Below are 19,444 nucleotides of genomic sequence, written 5' to 3'. Positions count from 1 at the left end.
TTAAATGTGTGGTGTGTAATGGGGAAAATATGGAAAGAGTTTTAAATCTTTTTACCAATTCTGAACATGAACAATTTAAGATTCAGTTACTGATTAGTGCCGCTTCAAAACAAGTAAATGATGTCAATACCCTCTTATAATTCAGCCCACAGGAAATAAACACTTAGCCTTCACGATCTTCCATAGACAGGTCCTATCATGAACTACATAACCACATTTTACAGGAAATATTCCCAAGAGTGTAGGAAATAGTATGGACGGAACTTAGAAGTCCTGGGTTCAATTCCAGCTCCGCCACTATCTACGTGACCCTGGGCAAGTCACTTAATCACTCCTGGGCCTTAGTCACTCATTCATAAAATAGGGAACTGGATTGGGTGCTTGCTAATGCCTCCCAGCTCTAGCATTTCATGGTCCCATGGTTCCAGCCTGTCAGATCACCTGGATTCTCCTCTGTGAGTGCCACACATGTAGGACACCAGGGTTCACATTCAGATGACCGCTCACAAGCACATCTGTCCGAGTCTGGTAGGCACGCCCCGTTTCCTTCAACAGATGGCCCTCAGTCGCTAGATGATGACTGGCCTAGTTTCTCACTAACAAAGTGCTTAAATGGGATGGAATTGTTTCCCTTTCTGGCCGGCTGAGGAGTGTGGGGGAAAGTGAGAAACACAGGTTTCTCTGGCTCAGAGCTTTCTGTTTGGGTTCATGATCTTTTCTTTCTTTCACACATGACCCAAATTAGGCTAATCGTTCACTTGTGGGGTGATAAATTTTTCCTGAACTTTCAGATTTTTCCTCCACCCAATACTTCTTCTGGGTGGGTGGGGTGGTGCTGCCCCCAACCAGATCACTTTAAAAAAATCAGAGTTGCCTTCATGGAAACCCGTTGTGTTGGCTCCTCGTTGAATGCTCAGCCTGTTTTCATGGTCTATTTTGCTTTCAGTAGAAGTCACTAGAGAGATGGGCTCCTTCTCCAATTTCTTTGCCAGAAGGTCTCTGCAACCTTTCTTTATCAGGTTCCAATGTAAGCATTCCTTGGTCTAGCCTAGGTCACACTTGCCCTATCTTAACGCTCGATTCTCAGGGAAGATGGGAAATTAAAATGATTAGTCATCATGGGAAAGATAACATCAAGTTAAAGATAAGATATAAAACATTCCCACACTTTATAGTAATACTTCTTGCATCTATGTAGCTTTATAGCTTTCAAAGTGTTTTTACCTATATCATCTTCTTTGAGGATCACTCGTATTCTATTCCTGCCCGTATCTCCTTCGCTAAGAAATAAAACCCAAGAGGGACACAGGAAGGAAGATACAGCAGAGAAGACAGCCAGCCTGGAGAAGTGGGTGAGATGCTAGTCTTGGCAACCTGGATTAAGTCCTGACTCTATATCTTTGGGCAAGTCACACTCACTCTCTGAGCCTGGATTTCCTTATCTGCAAATTGTGACTATGAATGCCCGCTCCACCCATGGGCTCTGGGCTATTAGGAAGATGGTCATTTCTCACCTTCCTGTAACCAGACTGCGCCGCTCAACTTCCTGGATGAGAGTGTAAAGGGAACGCCAGTCAAAGGTACGGCATTTACTCCTGGGCAGAGCTACTGCCCTGGCTGCCTTCCCTCCTCCTGATCCTGGTGCTCTGAGCTACGTGGACAACCTGGAAGAAAATCAGTAGGGCCCTTGACTTCCTTTCTTCAAGCCTGCAGACAGCGGGAGGACAGGCTTCCCCACCTCCTCTCCTTTGTGGCCTACCTTCAACAGCACGGAAGACAGTCCTCTCCCCGCTCCTGCTCTAGTTCCCTCAGGAGCCACGGGCCTCCACTGTTATGCATCTTGCTGCCCCAAAGCCCTCAGACCAGAGCCTCCCGGGTGTGAGGTTTGGGCTCCACCGGGGACCCTGGCTCACACGCCCTCTGCTCTTTCCACTGATGCTTTACTCCTGCCGCAGTTCTGTAGTAACTCTCCCAGGGTAGGAAGTGGTTTAATTTCCCCCAACTCTTTTCTACACTTAGAATATCCTCTTTTACGGCAAAACACGGTGGAAAGCATTGGCGTTGGAGTCAGAAAGATTTGTATTTGGATCCACACTCCCCTAGGCAACAAGTTGGGCAAGATTTTTAACCCTCCCGAACCCCAGTTTCCTGCCAATGCTGGATGTGGCACAGTTGGGAAGCTCAGGATGCTGAGTGGACTTTCCCTGTTGTCCCAGAATTGGGGCTACACCAAGGATGAGCACAACAGACATCAAGCACTCCGCATTCCACGTTCAATGAAAGAGGGGGAAACTCCACCCCATCTGTGGACCTGGAAGGATGTGCAATTGGATCCCTATGTCCACACGAAGGAGCTTGGAGGGTAGTGGAGAGGCAGGAGCTATGGGACTGCCAAGTGGCCTCTGGGCTGCATGATGGGATGCCCAACCCAGCAGAAGAGTCACCGTGTGTGCATGGGTCCCAAGGGAAATGCGGCTGTCCTTGGAGAAAGGGGTTCAGCGACAGAGGGGCTGCAGTGGAGTGAACCCCACCCTGAGAAATCTGGAGTGCCATCTACAAGCTGAGCACCCATCAGTAGAGGTCGCCAGAAGAAGGCAGGAGCTCGGCCCCGAGTCCGAAGGGTGGAGAAGGGGGAAGGTCAGAGGCAGGAAAAAAGGCAAAACAGTGTGAAGAGAAGATTCATTCCCTCTCATCCCAGAGCTGAGGGGAGGGGAAGAGCTGAGACTGGAATGAAGTTTAAAATAAGGAGGTTGAGTCTTAAATATCCAAACGCGATTGCTCGCATAACCGTAAGTGACAAGAGGGGTACAGCAGCTGGCCAGGAGGAATTTATGGACCAGCTACCCGGCATGAAGGGAGGCTGCCCGGAGAGCCTATTAAGGAGTAATTAGGAAAATGGTAAATGTATATCCCAGCGAGCTGAGATTACGCCTCGGTAATCAGTTACATCAAATAATTGGTAGTTTACTGTTCTGGTGGCTCTTAAACCCTTTCTAGCTGCTGCTTTCCCACCATCGAGAGATTCTCTTTTTAAAAATATTTTGTCATTATTGGACTTTCTATTTGGTTATCTTTCAAATCTCTCTGCTCCTTCCTTCAAAATGCCCCATCTTGCCTAATGATTTCTATTTCTTTCCTCATTTTGATGAACATTTTAAACATATTTATGTCAAAATCACTTTCAGAGGAGTCTAATACTTGCAGTTCTTTGGGTATAATTTCTCTTGTTTTTGCACTGGTTGATTATCTCTGAAAAAATTGCATTTCCTTATTTGCTTTCAGCTCATCTGCAGTGGAAATTATCTTCCTCAAGTGCCCTATGCACACCTGGGCTGGAGAGACAGCCCTCAGCTCAGCTCTGTGATCACCTCTGACAGGTCCTAAGAACTTTGCCAATTTCTCACCTCTCTGTCTCTCTCTTTGTCTCTCTGTGTCTCTGTCTCTGTCTCTCTCTCTGTATGTAGTATAAAGTCTAGCCACATATCTGCATGCAGAGCAGCCTGGGGATTCTGATTTTTCAAGGCTGACTCTTCTACGACTAACAGGGACTGGCTCTTGCTTCCAAGTCCTTGAACAGCAGACAGATTTCTCCAACTCCCAGCTTCGTCCAGGGACTCAATTCAATTCCCCCCTTGTGCGGGGCCTATGGCCTCTGCTCTGTCCCCTTTCCCACACACCCCAGTCCCTAAATTGTGAGAAAACCTGGTGTCAGGTATGGTTACTCTTGTGGGTCGCAAAACCCCAATTCCACTCAGCACCTGGGGGCCCCTGCTCAGTTCTGGCACCTAAAGCTTTTCTTTTGTTTTTGAACTTGACAAATATTGTTAAAATATTTATACAATGTTTCTGTGTATTTGCAGGGGAGGGAGCTGAAGGGATATTTTCTGTTTCTCTGGTTGGAGATGGGAGCAAGCTCGTGAAAAGCTTTTGTCTATAGATTTTTTGAATCTGGTGGCTTTAGAGGGAACTGGTGCATAGATTATCAGCAGTTGTGACTCCATTATATTCTAGAATGGGTGTGAAGTTAGTGTGGATGCATGTTTTCCTGGAGGGAATTTTGAAGGATGAAAAGACAAGAGGTGAAGAGCTGTTGTCAGCACTGGATTTGGGAAGTTGTAACCTAATTCTAGAGGCTTGTGCCTCTTCAATTTAGGGAAGTACCTCAGTTTTGGGGCAAGACTTCCAGGCTGCAGCTGCTGGAGATAGAATCCATAATCTGATGGAATAACACCCACCCCAGCCCAGCCTAGGAATAATCAGGATGAGAAGAAAAGGAGGAGAAATGTTTTTTGGTATGTGTCTCAGGACTTCATTTTTCTGTTTTAATCTATGAAAGAGTTTCTCAACCTTTTGGGCCAGATAATTTTTTGTTGTGGTGGACTGTTCTGTGTGTTGTAGGTCGTTTAACAACATCTCTGGCCTCTACCCACTAGATGCCAGTAACAATCCCCTCACCCCAGTTGTGACAACTAATCCCCTCACAGACATTGCTAAGTGTCCCTGGGTGTTGGGGGGATCCCCCTCCCCTTCATCGAGAATCTCTCATCAATGAGAACAAGGGATTGTGAGCTTTGTCCTGTTGGATCAACTAGTCATTTGACAAAGATGCACTGAGAACTTTTCAGGTATCAGATCTGGGCACACAAAACGAGTTTAAATGCTTGCCTGGAAGTGTGCACAGCCTAGCAGTGGAGACAGATATGGGAACAAACTGGAGATGATACTACAATGTCACATGGGCAGTGTCTGGGGACAGACCTCAGAGTCCTCAGAGAGGTGATAGCACTTGGCTGGAATCCCCCCAGGAAAGGGGATTGGGGGGCAGCCCAGAACCAAACATGCAAGGTGATGAAGATAAGAGAGAGCAAGCTGAGTTCTGGAAATCTAAAACGTGAACATTTATCATTTGAGAAGGACCCTTTCCTTTGAGACTCCCCAATTTTGCAAACACCATTACAATGCAGAGTTTCCCCCCTAAAATTCACTAGTATTTTAAACAAACCTCTGAGATATCACTTCATATCCTCAGTGGATTCTACAAATGGAGAATGGGAGCTGAAGTGTAGAGTCCATGTAGGGAGATGGTTCACACTCCTGAGTTCAGATTCTCACTCTGCCCCTTCCTAGTTGTGTGACCGTGACAGTGACTTTAACTCGGTCCCTCAGTCTTCTCAGCTATGAAGTGGGGATGATGACAGTTCCCACCTCACAGGCTTGCTATGATGACTAAGAGGCCGCACACCTGTAACGCACTTAGCCCAGCTCCTAGCACACAGTAAACGCTCATTGAATCCTTGCTTGTCCCTCTCTATGTGAACCCTTCTGTCAAGCATATAAACATGCTGATATAAATCTAATTTAAAAAATCCAGTGGACCGCACTACCCTACTTCTCTCCTTTTTATTATAGCAAAGCTCTTAGAATTGTCTGTAGACACATCACTGTCTCTTCTTCTCATTTTCTCTTGAGGCCGCTCCAATCAAGCTTTGACTCCACTACTCCATCAACATGGCTGTAGTTGGGGTCACTCGTCTCACAGCTTTACCCCTACATCTGTATGCTGAAATGCCTACATTCCATCCAGCCCGGCCGCTCCGCCACGCTCCAGACTTGTACATCCAACCGTATTTAGCAATCTGTGTGGATGCCAGCTGAGCGTCCCAACACAACAGGTCAGAAACAAAACTCCTGGTTTTCCTCCCTCTCCCTGCAAACTGCTCTCCCTGCAGCCTTCCCTATTTTACTGATGGAAGCGCAATTCTTCTGGTTGCTCAGGCCAAGAGCTTTGGAGCCATCCTGGACTCTTCATTTTCTCTCACGTCCCACATCCAATTCAAAATCTATCCCAAATCTGACTACTTCTCTTCCCCTCTGCTGCTTGCCTGGACTCTGGTGCAGGCTACCATTACTGCTCATTTGGATCATCATCATTGTCTCCTTGCTGGTCTCTCTGATTTCATCCCAGCCTCTTGTGACAGCTAACTTTTTGTGTCAACTTGGCTAGGCTACGGTGCCCAGTTGTTTGATCAAATGCCAGCCTAAATGTTGCTGTGAAGGTATTTTTTCTTAAATGTGATTAACATTTAAATCAGTAGACTTTAAGTAAAGCAGATTGCCCTCCATAATATGGGTGGGCCTCATCCAATCAATTGAAGGCCTTAAGAGCAAAGACTGAGGCTTCCTGAAAAAAAAGGAATTTTGCCTCCAGACTGCAACATAGAAATTCTGCCTAAGTTTCTACCTTTAAACTCAAGACTGCAACATCACCTCTTTTTTTTTCCAATTTTTTTTATTGTGGTAAAATACATACAACATAAAATTTACCATCTCAACCATTTTAAGAGTACAGTTCAGTGGTATTAAATACATCCATAATGTTGTGCAACTTTCACCACCATAACATTATCACTATAACTCTTTTCATCTTGTTTCATCTTGTAAAACTGAAACTCGGTACCCATTACATGACAACTCCCCATTCCCCCCTCCCCACAGCTCCTGGCAACCACCATTCTACTGTCTGTCTCTATGATTTTGACTAAGTACCTCATATAAGTGGAATCATACAGTATTTGTCTTTTTTGTGACTGGTTTATTTTGCTTAGTATAATGTCCTCAATAATGTCCCTCCATATTGTGGCATGTGTCAGAATTTCCTTCCTTTTAAAGGCTGAATAATATTCCATTGTATACCTATACCACATATTGCTTATCCATTCATCCATCGATGGACACTGGGCTGCTTCCATGATTTAGCTGTTGTGAATAATACTACGAGCATGGTGCACAAATATTTCCCTGAGCTCCTGCTTTCTGTCCTTTTGGATGGATACCCAGAAGTGGAATTGCTGGGTCCTAGGGCGGTTCTATTTTTAATTGTTTGAGGAACCACCATCCTGTTTTCCACAGTGACTATACCTTTTTACATTCCCAAAAAGAGTGCACATGGGTTCCAATCCTTGCCAACACTTGTTATTTTCTGAGGTTTTTTTTGGATAGTAGCCATTCTAATGGATGTGAGACGGTGCTGGCTTGCAATATGGATTTTGAACTTGCCGGCCCCCATAATTGTGCAAGACAATTCTTTAAAATAAATCTCTCTCTCTATATATATCGTATTGGTTCTGTTTCTCTGGAGAACCCTCACTAATACACCTCCCCGCAATGGTTCTCTGCAGACAGCAGTCAGAGGGAGCTCCTTAAAATGAAGATCAGCACATCACTCCACGGAGCCAAAACGCTCCAACGGCCTCCCATTTCAAACAGCACAAAAGCCGATGTATGTAAGTGCCTGACAGGCCCTGGGAGCTCCGGGCCTGCCTGTGTCTTTGCTGTTGTCTCCTTCTGTTCTCCCTTTCCAGCTGGTTCAAGTTAAGTGCTGTTGTAGAGACCAGGTACTCACATTATGGACATAGGGGACAATACAGACAGGACACACAGCACACGTCAGGGGCCCAGTGGGAGTCAGAACGGACCTGGTAAGTTGAGGGTCAAGGCTACGCCTCCGTCTCTCAGGGGTTCACAGTCTCTTTGCTCTGCTCCCCCCGCCATGTGTGTCTCTTCTCTGCCCCCCTCTGCTTACCGCTCTTGCACACGGCCTCCAAGGGGCTGACTCAGGTCACCCTGTCGCTCAACGAGGGTCTATGAAGCCCTGTTATGTGGCAGGCACCAGTCTAGGCCTGCGGACAAAGCGGAGAAGAAAACCAAGGAAAATGATTGCCTTTCTAGAGCTTATGTTAGAATGCGTGTCCGGGGGGGGAGGGTAGAGGGAGATAAAAATAAACAGGATGAACACGCACAGCAGGTATTATGTCGCATGGTTACAAGTGTTTCAGAGCAAAGTAGAATAGAGAAAATCAGAGAGTGTGACACTGAACAAGGAGGGGCGGGAAGGGCTCACCCAGACGACTGTAAGAAAAATGTGCAGGCAGTAAGGACACAGGCAGAGAGTGGCGGCTGGGGAGAGTCCAGTGTGGTCAGATTGCTGCGGGGTAGAGAGTGGATTTGGAAGGGCCCTGCAGGCCATGACGGTTTTGGTTTTTATTTTGGGTGAGTTGGGGAATTATTGGAGGGTTTTGAGCAGAGGAACGCCGTGATCTGACTCATGTAACAGGATAACTCTGAATGCTGTGTTGGGCATAGACTGTAGGAAGACAAGGACGGAAGAAGAGAGTCCGTCTCAAAGGTCATTCGGAGAATCTGGAGAGCCACAGGGGAGCTTGGACCAGAGTGAAGTGAGAGCCCCCTACTCCTCTGGTGTGGCTTGGAGTCAATTCTTTTGCAAGGCTTGTGGAATGGATGGGGCAGAGACCAGAATACGATCAAGACCTGATTAAAGTCCTCTTTGAATAATCCTACAGATGGGTGCCACACCCCCTGTGAGCAGATGACCACCACATCTGGTCACCAAAGCCTTGTTTGCCACCTGCCTGCCATCTCCGTGGGGTATTGGATAGCACTGTTCTAAGTGGGGGAACTGAATTTTAGCAGAATTTGTTCTGTGAATTATTTAATTAAAAAAGAAGCTTTGCATATTTCACAGGCTTTTATCTCTACTCTGAAATGAGTTGATAACTCCTTCCAGGAGACATGTAGTCATCCTGTTGATATTAAGCAGATCACAGTTGCCCCGATGGGAGACCAGAGGATGATTAGGCTACAAGGTATTAACCTCTCACAGACCTGCCATTATCTAGTTGATGCAAAGGGCCTTGGGGGTAATTTTAAAACTTTTTTCCATCTTACCTTAAGAAGATAAATAAAATGAATTGAATCATTGGAAAACTTGTTAGATAGTTTGAGGATTATTCTAAGTGGAAAAGTAAGACGACCTCCAGGAATCTCCCTGTGGAGGACTCATCCACTCTCCAGCTCACCGGGCCTCATTCTTCTGCGCACAGCAGGGCCTCCAGGGACAGGGGAGGACGCAGCTCCCTGGCAATACGTTGTCTTTGCGGCTCTTAAATGGCGCAAGCGAAGCTGCTTCTGCTCAGGGCCTATAAAGAACAGAAGGAACCAGGCGTGGCCCCCACTCCAGACCTCCCAGAAGCCACACCTGATTCTCAAAGTCCCCTCAGAGTTTGGAGCTTTAGAGGAGGACAAAGAAGGCCTGCAGGAGGCTGGGGAACCTATTAGATCTAGCTTCACGGCCGCTGGGCACAGGCCGAAGATGGGAGCATGGAGAGAGCAAGTGGCCCATTCCTCTTTTCTAGCTGCCCAAGCCCATTCAGAACAAAAGTTCAGAAGGTTGCCTCCACGTTGCTGCTTCTCAGACACGTGAATATGAACGTTTGGTGCCTAAAAGGCCATGGCAATTTTTCTTTGGCTTTACCCTATTCATTAATATAAACTAAGTTGGATGAATACACACTCCCAGAGGAATCCATGAAGCCATGCTCACGTTGAATGGAATAGAATACAGTTGTAAAGATACATAACTTTCCTGAACTGAACCTTGAGCAAAGAGCTATTGCTCACCCTGGAGCGAAACAAAGGCCCAGAAGATGAGTCAGGAGATGCAGGATGCCCCAGGGCTGATGTGGAGTGGACAGCTGCCCGTCCTCTCTCGGCGTCTGTCTGTGGACCCAGGCCCACTTCTGGTCCAGATGGAGGGCTGGTTGAGATACCAGCTTCGTCCCCAAGGACAGCTCGTGTACACTGTGCGTTAAATGACTTCAGTCGAGGAGCCGGCCCGGTGGCGCAAGTGGTTAAGTGCATGTGCTCCGCTGCAGCAGCCCAGGGTTTGCCGGTTCGGATCCCGGGCACCCACTGATGCACCGCTTGGCAAGCCATGCTGTGGCGGCGTCCCATATAAAGTGGAGGAAGATGGGCATGGATGTTAGCCCAGGGCCAGTCTTCCTCAGCAAAAAAAAAAAAAAGAGGAGGATTGGCAGATGTTAGCACAGGGCTGATCTTCCTCACACACACACACACACACAGACAAAATAAAAAAAAAATAAATGACTTCAGTCGAGCTGAAGGAACTGTCTGCTGTGGTGACAGGTTCTCCATGAAGAGATGCCAAATGTAAAGGCCTAAGATGACTGTGAAAGGAGTGTTGGAAACCACTGGGGCAATTTTTACCACAACTGGTGGTAGCCTCGTGGTTTGGATGAGAAAGACAGAAAGTGGGAGGAGGAACTCAGGCTGGTTCAGGCACTGTGGCCCAAACCCCTTCTGGGTTGAACGGCCAGGCTGAGCCTAAGAGGGGGAGAGGAGCCTGACTTTCTCCGAAGCACCTGCCGTGGTTTGTGAGCACAGTAAGAGCCCAAGACGCTCTGGAACCAACAAGAAGGCTTGAAATTAATTGTTCATGCATCTGTCACCCAAGAAGGTGAGACCTCCTTTCCCTGAGGACGCAGGGAAAGTTGTTGCGGGGGCTGTATCTTGACAGGCATCTGGTCTGCCTGGGCTGGAAGGAGCTAGTGTCCCATGGTGGCCGTGGTTCCCGGGGCCCCTGAGACCTGTCCGGCACTGTGTTGAGCTGGAATCCTGTGGCCAGAGCCAGAGGAACGCGACGGGCGAGTTCAGAGCAGGCAGGCCTGAGGCATATGTGGGAGCACGCTGGGGATGTCCAAAGATGGAGGGGTGAGAGTGAAAAGGGGAGCAGGCAGGGGGGCAGGCGCTGGGCCAGCAGGCTCAGGCTCTGGGGTTTGACAGCCACTGGAGCCTGGCGAGGCGGGCGGGCAGTGCGGATAAAAACTCGGGACCAAACCAAGAGCGGGCCCTCACTCCTCCCGCGCCAGAGCGAGGGGCCAGGAGAAGCCTGACCAGCCTCAGTGTCCCTTTACCCTCCTCTCAGCAAAGAGAGGCCGGTACCACGCTTTTGAAGCCTGAGGAGTCCTCGCACAACAGCCTGCGCCAAATGAACACCCCTCCCCACCACAGGCGCGTGCACACACACACACACGCGCACACACACACACACACACGTACATACTTCTGGGAGGGGAAGTAAGAGCTTTCACATTTTCGAGCCCCTTGAGGAAGTTTAGACTGGGTAGTCCCTCGGGGGGCGGGGGGTGGTGGTGAGGTCTTGAGTTAGTGAGGTAGAAATTTCTGGACCCGAAACGTATTGCTGAGGGAATTCCCTGAGCCCAGGAAGATGGAGGAAAAGCAGATGGCCGATTGCAGAGTGAGAAAGCAGACCAGACTTGCACTTGATCACCAGATCGAGCCAATCTTCCTTCTCTTAGGGACACTTCCATATCCCGTTCCACACTGGCTCTTTCTCTGACTTCCCACCTGGCATTCAGGTTCCTCAATTCAGAATTTTGTGAAATAGCCATGATTCCAGGAACACAGAAGCTTAAAACAATCTTTTCTAATCATCCCTTGGTCCAGACTATGCACGTTCTGCTTTTGCATCTAAGTGTCAAGACTCAAGAACCTTTTTAAATGATAGCCATCCTTTGGAATTAAACCTCTTTTGACAGTAATCTTTTAAACTGAAGATAGATTTCAGAGTCCACATAAAAGATAGCCCCGGTAAAGCCAAATCCCCACTGTATAGCATTTTCCAAAGTTCTCTTCCTCTTTTTGCCTTTGAACGCATACCTATGTCTACATGTCATCCAGAATATTCTACAAGAGATTATGGATTAAGTTTGTTGTCAGCAATAATGCAAATGGCTGAAAGCCTGCAGACTCTCAAACAACTAACTTCTACTTTCTTTCTGCTATTCATGCATAAAAAGGGAAATTTTACCTGATGCTGTTTTGATGCTTCCTCACCATAAAAACTGTCTTCTCAGTTGATTGGCTGAAGTGGAAAACTAAACATGAGTTGATTTTCAAAAATAAGGTTTCCACTCTCATTTCCCATTGATCACATGTGACCACGTGCCTTGTTGTGAAATTAAACTCAAAAAGAAAATCCCTACTCACTGGATTAACTCCAAAAGATAATCTGTAGCCATAGTAACCTCCCAGATATCACTTTATTAACCACAAAACTTGTAAGAATTGTTTCTGCATTCATTTATTAAGTCTACACTTGTATTTCCATAAAGGACCTGAGACAGCCCTTTGGAATATCAATGAACATCTATCTTCACCTCATACGTATAACAATAGCTCATAATAGGACTGATATATTTTCATTTAAAAAAATTTAAGTGATTTTATCAAAAGCTAAAAAATTATATATTTTTATATTATTTAAAATAATCAGCTATAATGTTGTTATATTGCCAGGTTCCTGAATAACGTAACCCCATGGAACTTGAAATTCACATTATCATGAACAAGTTGACCATATGGCTCAGTTACATGTGAAAGCCAGCCAGAAACACAAGGTCACCACACCTTTCCCTGTTGACTTGGGCCAACAGCAGGCGCCATATTGGTTCTCATTCAGCAGCATCAAGTACTGAGGAGAATCTCATCAGTTCTCTTTTTACTCAGCTGGTTGGCATGAATTCTACTTTAACTGGAACTCCGTCATTGCACACTCTAAAGCCAGCTTTCTTTCTCATCCCCACTCCCTTTTCTGGGTATCTTCCTCAAACTCACCTTTAGCCCAACTATCTCTGTCAGTGTGATTATTTCACTCCGAAGTTTTGTCACAGTTTTCCACTGTAGCTTCTAAGATCATTAGAAGTCTGTGTGCTCTGACAATTACCAGTCTGCTGTAACGTTAGAGTAAAGGCAGAAATAGTGACTCATTGCATATCGGCTTTTCTCAAACTACATCCTCTAGGTGTTAACGTGTGTTAAGAAAAACGTTTCCATGGTTAATACAGTTTGTGAAACACTGGTGATTATTATACACATTAACATTTTAAAGGCTCCAAGAAATCCTACAGTAAAGAAATTTGCCTAATTTGGCTTAACCTAGCATTTCTCTAACTTACTTGCCACAGACTCCCCACCACCACCACTTTCATGAAATAGAATTTGGGATAGAAATATTGACGGTTTTTGCAGACTACTGGGGTAGACAGTCATTATCCAGAAGATATAGATGAGGATACGTTTATAAACGGAGATAATTACTATTAAGACCCTGACTTAGGCTACAGGGTGGAGAATACTTTCCCAAAGATGTCACTCTTTTGCTGAGCCCTGATTGGTGAGTAGGAGTTAACTAGCTGCTGGTGGGGTGGGGTGGGGTGGGTGAGGAGCCCTCCTCAGGTCATGCAGTCCACCCTTCTGTCGCAGTGGAGTGGCTCCTAGGCTCTTAGCTCAGAAGACAGGGATTGGGAAAAGACATTTCATTCTCTGTGACACATGGCCACCCGTTTTAGTCCCTGGTAATGTTGAGATCTCCTTAGAGAGAGGAAAGGAAAGAACAAAGAAGCCACTAAAGCTTTTTGGGGGAACAAAAACCCTCATAGGATTAGGAGACAGCTGGGATGTGGGAGGTGGTAGCTGGAGGGAATGAGGAGGGAGATGCCAAAGATAACACCCATTTTTATAACAAGACTTGGTTATTTTTACAAATGATCTTACAGATTGTTCAACTGTGGTCTATGAAACAGAGACTGTCACTTGTCAGTAGTTACAGGATATTGTGTACTACAAACCTCAAGAGTTTAGCATATTTCCCATCATACACTTGTTAATTGAATGCTGAAATTATCCACCTTCACCCAAACACTCAAGTTAGTGTTTAAAGGATTGAGACCAGGTGCAGGAGGCATTCACAATTAGGGAAGCCAATATGAGTTTATTGAAAGACCATAAAGTTGAGGCTTCTTTCTTTGATTTTTTTTTTTAGATTTTCAGGGACGATGATCTGAACATTCTGCTCCCTCTGGCAGAGCATCTAGTGTTGAGAAATCTGATATTCATCTTCTTATAGGCTCCCCTAATGCGATACAGTACACTAAGCCAGACCTCAGTGCAAGGTTAAACAGACGACGGTGGCTTGTCAGGAGTGACACGGATGATTGACCAACAGAGGACTATTGATATATGATTTGCCTTAGCAGGCACCTCCTGGCCTGGGAGGTTGGATGGTCAGAAATCCAGGAATTTAGTGGTGAGAGCAAGAGAGAGTGCACAAATAAAAGAGTTAGACCTGGGCATGCAAGTAGGGTGGATTATCATGAAATGATAGGGTCTCCTAGGGTTGAAGCTTAGGGGAGGGGCAAGAAGCTCTAGGAGCTCTAGGAGGAGCCTGTATTGTTCTCAAGCAGCGGCAAGCCTACTGAGCAACTTCAGATTTCAGCCTGCCTTGATGGTGCCCACTCGGTGCCACGAGAATCCTCATCTGGTAGCAAATCCAGGACTATTAGTTTGTCCTCGAGGGTTTATGGACCAGAGCCAGAATAGGGGTAGAGGATTCAGGGACCAGAGGCAGCCCTTGGAAATGACCTCTTCCAGCCCCATTTTGGTCTTTGGGGTGGCAGCATGACTGTGGGCAGTGAAAACACAGAGTGGAAGCCCTTATGGGCTTGCTCTGGAGGAAGCATCACTAGTTTGTAGTTGAAGTTCAGAGAAACCTCTCTGTGATTTAACTGTCAATATCATGTGGTCCTCAGAGTCTGGGTTCTGGAATCAATGGACTGAACTCCAAATCCTCACTCAGTTACTCAGTAACTGCTGACCAGTGAGGGTCCATTCAGGAAAACTGAGCTATGCCACTTACTAGATGAAATTTAATACGGAAAACTAATTACAAATGGAATAAAAGAAGTGAAAAGCTAAACAGGAGACAGTGAGGCCACCCAAAGACTAGCAAAAATAGGAAGTGCTCTCACCCCAAGGCCTGGAGAGTCAAAGGAAGGATGCGCCTGCCTGCTGGGAGCTGGGAACGTGGGAGAAAGGCACTCTCGTGGGATCTGGGATGTGAAGAAGAGGCAGTCACTGCCAGAGGTGCTGCCCAAAGCACGAGGGGACAAACATCCTGGCTTCCGCCTTCCTCCAGCTCATCAACTTCCTGCCAGTGACCCTCTTTGTGAGCCAGAAGTTGGCTGGCAAGGGAGCCTGGGAAATGTAGTTTGCATGGCCGGCAAAGCAGAGGAAGGCTGGGAAATGGATGTAAGAGCCAACGGGCAAATGACTGGCCCAGGAGCTATGTGATCCAGTTGCTTATTGTCTTGTAGCCTCGTTTTCCCCAACTGTAAATGGGAATATTATTCCTACCTCTTAGGGTTGTTGGAGGATTATATGACTTAACATATGTTTCAGTTGGGTTTTCTTGGTTATAAGAACCTCAAGTAATTGGAGTGGTGGAAGGGAGACAGTTATAAAGATATCTGTGAAACCAAGGAAGTGGAGGTCCACGCCCAGGTTCAAGCTTCACAGGAACCGAGGAGGAGCTGAACAAGCAGCCTCCGGGAGGCGGGTAGGAACAACTGCAGAGCTGGTCTCCTGGCGGCTGACGTCAGCAAGACCCGAGGAAGCCTGAGCACTCCTCTAGGTCTCTGAGGTGGAGCTGGAGAATTTTGCTTTCTTTTCTACATTGATATGACTCCCAATTTCTCTGTGGGTCTGCTTTCCTCTTTTAGTATCCAGTGGCATCTTCATCCTCCCCTCTAAAGTTTATGAATTTTGTGATCCCAGAGTTTCTGTTTCCTCATGACTTTGGCTGAATTGTGATCCGTCAGAGCCTCTTAGCCTCTCTCTGCCTCAGGACCTTTTAGCTTTAGTTCCCACTGAAAATGGTTTATTTCTCCACATATTTCCCAATTTAATTTCATTGGAACAAGAATCCTATGGGGCCACTTCTTTTTGTTTGCTAGAACCATCCATTCCAGGCCCCTCATAGGAGCCCTATGGCGTGGAGGTCTTGGGTAAGATGCCTGCCCTTGTCCAGTCCCAGTGTTGGAGGGCATAGTCAGGACGGTATGGTCCAAAATATGGCTTCCCAGCACTGTCCCTTTAGAAGGGGGTTGGATGGGTAACTAGCAGGGGGCCTCACTTCTGTCCCCACCTTCTCTGAGGTATTTTGGTTCCCAGAACCCCACAGGAGACAGAAGTCCTGGCCACCTCTGCTCACTTATGGTTCAGACCCCAACAGTCCTACCTTCCACTTTTTGTTTCTCTTCTGATGATAGCACATAGAGATATTAATCTTGTTTTGAACATTGCCTTGCTTATTGATTTTCTTTTTTTCTATTTTATATATCACAGCAATGCCTTCAGAGCAAAACAAAGCCTCAATTTTGAACTTACAATACCATCTTGACTAGAATTCATGCCAATAATTTCTAAAATTTATACTCAAATAAAACTGAAAGTTATCAAAATTAAGTTCTTATGCGAAACTCTTCTAAGAAGAATGGCTGACCAAGTGGAGAAAACAGGAAAGAGACAAAGATAATCCAGCTCACAGACTGAGAGAACGTGATGCTGACACAAGGGAAGGTCCCTGGAAAGCTCGTGTTTCGAGGAGGGTGACCTCAGGCATGGACAGCTTTGGAGGCTGAGGTGAAGGTGGCCTCCTTGTCTTAAAATCAAGAACTGTCTCACATAAGTAAAACAAAACCCCATAAACAATGCTGAGAAGAAAATCAATAAACAGCCCCAATACTGGTATTGGTGAGCGGATGAGTCAAGGGATGAAGGGAAAGGAACTCACAGACAATGTTAGAGATGAGATGAGGATGAGACACTCTGTCCTAAAATTACCAAATCCTACTCGCCTCTCCCACCACACACTGGCCCCAAATCCCAAACTAACCAACAAAAAATCAAGAATAAACCGGGACTAGGCAATATATGGAACCATGTGAAACAATGAACCGCCCATGGGAGTTATTGCTGAGTGAATAGAGTTTCTAGGGAGAAAAGGATCACAGCAAAGGATTTCTCAGCGTGTCTCAGCTTCTGCCGGAGAGGTGGACAGAGGGAGGGAGAGGCAGCACTGACCGGCTCAGCTCTGCCCCCACCCTTCAGGGTCTATTGGTGTCCAGAGTGGGGCCCCAGACACGCTGTGAACGAGGGCACGGTCTTTCCTCAGCCTCCCGGTGCCCCAGACCCACTGTAAACGAGGACACAGTCTTTCCTCAGCCTCCTTATGGCTGTCGGGACTCACATCCATTGTTTTCTTCACCAAAGCATCTGGGGAGTCTTCTCTCCTTCTGGAGCAGGGGATGCAGCAGAAGAGCACTGGGGATGCTCTGGTCTTGGCAGTCTCGGGAGAGGAAGGCAGGCTTCCTGACGATTAGGATGCACACTCTGGGGCTTCGGCCACGCACCCATGTCCTCCGTCGTCAAACTGAGAGAGCTAACCCAGACTGAGCGAGGAGACAAGGGACGGTCTTCAGGGATGGGACACTTCCTGGCTGGAAATATTCTGGCTGGACTTGCTGACTGGAGAAAGGAAGGCTCATTTAGTGCTGCCAGAGACGTCTTGCTGACTTCTGTGGGGTTGGTCCTGTGTTCAGAGCAGACGGATATCAACCGGCAGCCTCCTGGACTGTTGTCCTGGGGCTGAGAGTGGGCTGGGCCCTGGTGAGTCTGAGGGGACAAGTCAAAGTGAGCTGAATTGAACATGGAGGAGCAGGGGGTTAGCAGGGCAGTTGGGAGACCTGGGACCCCTGCTGGGCCCTGAGACCCTCTCACAGAGTGGCCTGGATTTCTTTCCTCTTCAACAGAAAGAAAGATTGGACGAGATCGTTTTCAAAGTCTCTCCAACTCTGACGCTCATTCCTGTGTGGGGTGGGGGATGGGGCACACGGGGCGTGGAGGGAACAACTCCAGATTAAAAATCAAAATGGCAAAAATGAACGAGAAGAAAGGACCCCATTTCTCTCCTCTCAGGAAGAGCAGGAGATTTTAGATTTGATCTCATCAAAGTTTTTTCTCTTTTCTCTCTCTCAAAAAAAAACTGTACTGTACTTTATTTTACTCATAATACCTTCCAGTGACTTCGGTGCTTTACCAGCCTCTGTGTAGCCGCTGGTTTTCACATTTAAGGTGGGAAATCTTCATTTAATGACCTTAAAACTATTAGCGTGAAGCTCGCTAATGGCCACACTCTGGGAAATCACAGGGGCTGTGTCTCGTGTTTTTGTTTCTTTCCCCTTTGTTCAGATCCGTCCCATTGCCTTTTCTTCCAGAGAGAAGAGTCTAGAGAAAGTGCCTTTTCCGATTCAAGGCATTAGACTCATTCAGTATTTATTCGAAATTGTGGAGAGCTGCTGTGTGTTGAGAGCCAGCATTGAGGTAGACGCTGCTCCCTGTCTTCTTGGTACCTAGGGACTTGTGTGTGTGTGGAGGAGACACAGCCTGGAAACAGGGAAGCAGGACACGAGTTGTGTAATTTTGCACTGTGATAAGAGCTAGGGTGTGGATGGAGCGCAGAGAGAGCGGACACGGCCGGGGACAGTGAGCCCGTCTGGGTGTTGGGAAGCTCTTCAGAGCCTGTGGGCAGAGGTCTCTCTGCAGAGGTAGCATTTCCTCTGAAATGTGGCAAGGGGAAGCAGCTTCACCAAGAGTGCAGACCTGATTCCAGGCAGAGGAAAAGCACTGGGTTCTCTGGCAAGTGAGGATGACAAGTGGAAGGAACAGATGGATCCCAGAGCCGCTCGGAAGACGGATGCACATCCTCTTCTCTACACGCTAACATACGTGGGATTTTTTAAAAAATTATTTTGTTGAGGTCATATTGGCTTATAACACTGTATACATTTCAGACTTACTTTATCATATCTCAGTTTCTGTACAGACTGCATCGTGTTCACCAGAAATAGTCTAGTTTTTATCTGTCACAACACACATGTGCCCCTTTACCCCTTTTGCCCTCCTCCCTCCCCCTTCCCCTCTGGTGACCACTAATCTATTCTCCTTATCTATGTGTTTGTTTGTTTATCTTCCACATATGAGTGAAATCATACAGTATTTGTCTTTCTCTGCCTGGTTTATTTCGCTTAGCACAATACCCTCAGGGTCCATCCATGTTGTCACAAATGGCATGATTTTGTCTTTTTTTTGTGTCTGAGTAGTATTCCATTGTATATATACCACATCTTCTTTATCCATTCATCCATTGATGGGCACTTGGGTTGCTTCCACGTCTCAGCTACCGTGCATAATGCTGTGATGAACACAGGGGTGCATAATTCTCTTTCAATTGTTGGTTTCAAGTTCTTTGGATGCATACCCAGTAGTGGGATAGCTGGATCATAAGGTATTTTTATTTTTAATTTTTTGAGAAATCTCCATACTGTTTTCCATGGTGGCTGCACCAGTTTGCATTCTCACCAGCAGTGACCATACGTGGAATTTTAATTTGTAAGATTTAGTTTAGCTGTTGAGAAAAACTTCCTAAGTTCACATGTTTGGATGTTGGCAAAGGCTCCTTAGGATGAGTCTGGAGCCGCTCAGCATGCTTGACCTTCTTCAGCACAGGACCTGGCAGAAGCGAGCTCAGCGCGGTGTCTCTTTCGGTGTGAAGGCCAATCAGGGATGCTTGTTGGCAAAGTTTGGGACTGGAAAAATCTCCACTTTTTTTTTTTTTTTTTTAATCCTTCCAACAATAGAATCCCAAAGA

This window comes from Diceros bicornis, chromosome 1 (assembly GCF_020826845.1).
Source record: "Diceros bicornis minor isolate mBicDic1 chromosome 1, mDicBic1.mat.cur, whole genome shotgun sequence".
Taxonomy (NCBI): Eukaryota; Metazoa; Chordata; class Mammalia; order Perissodactyla; family Rhinocerotidae; genus Diceros; species Diceros bicornis.
This window is presented reverse-complemented; position numbering follows the sequence as displayed.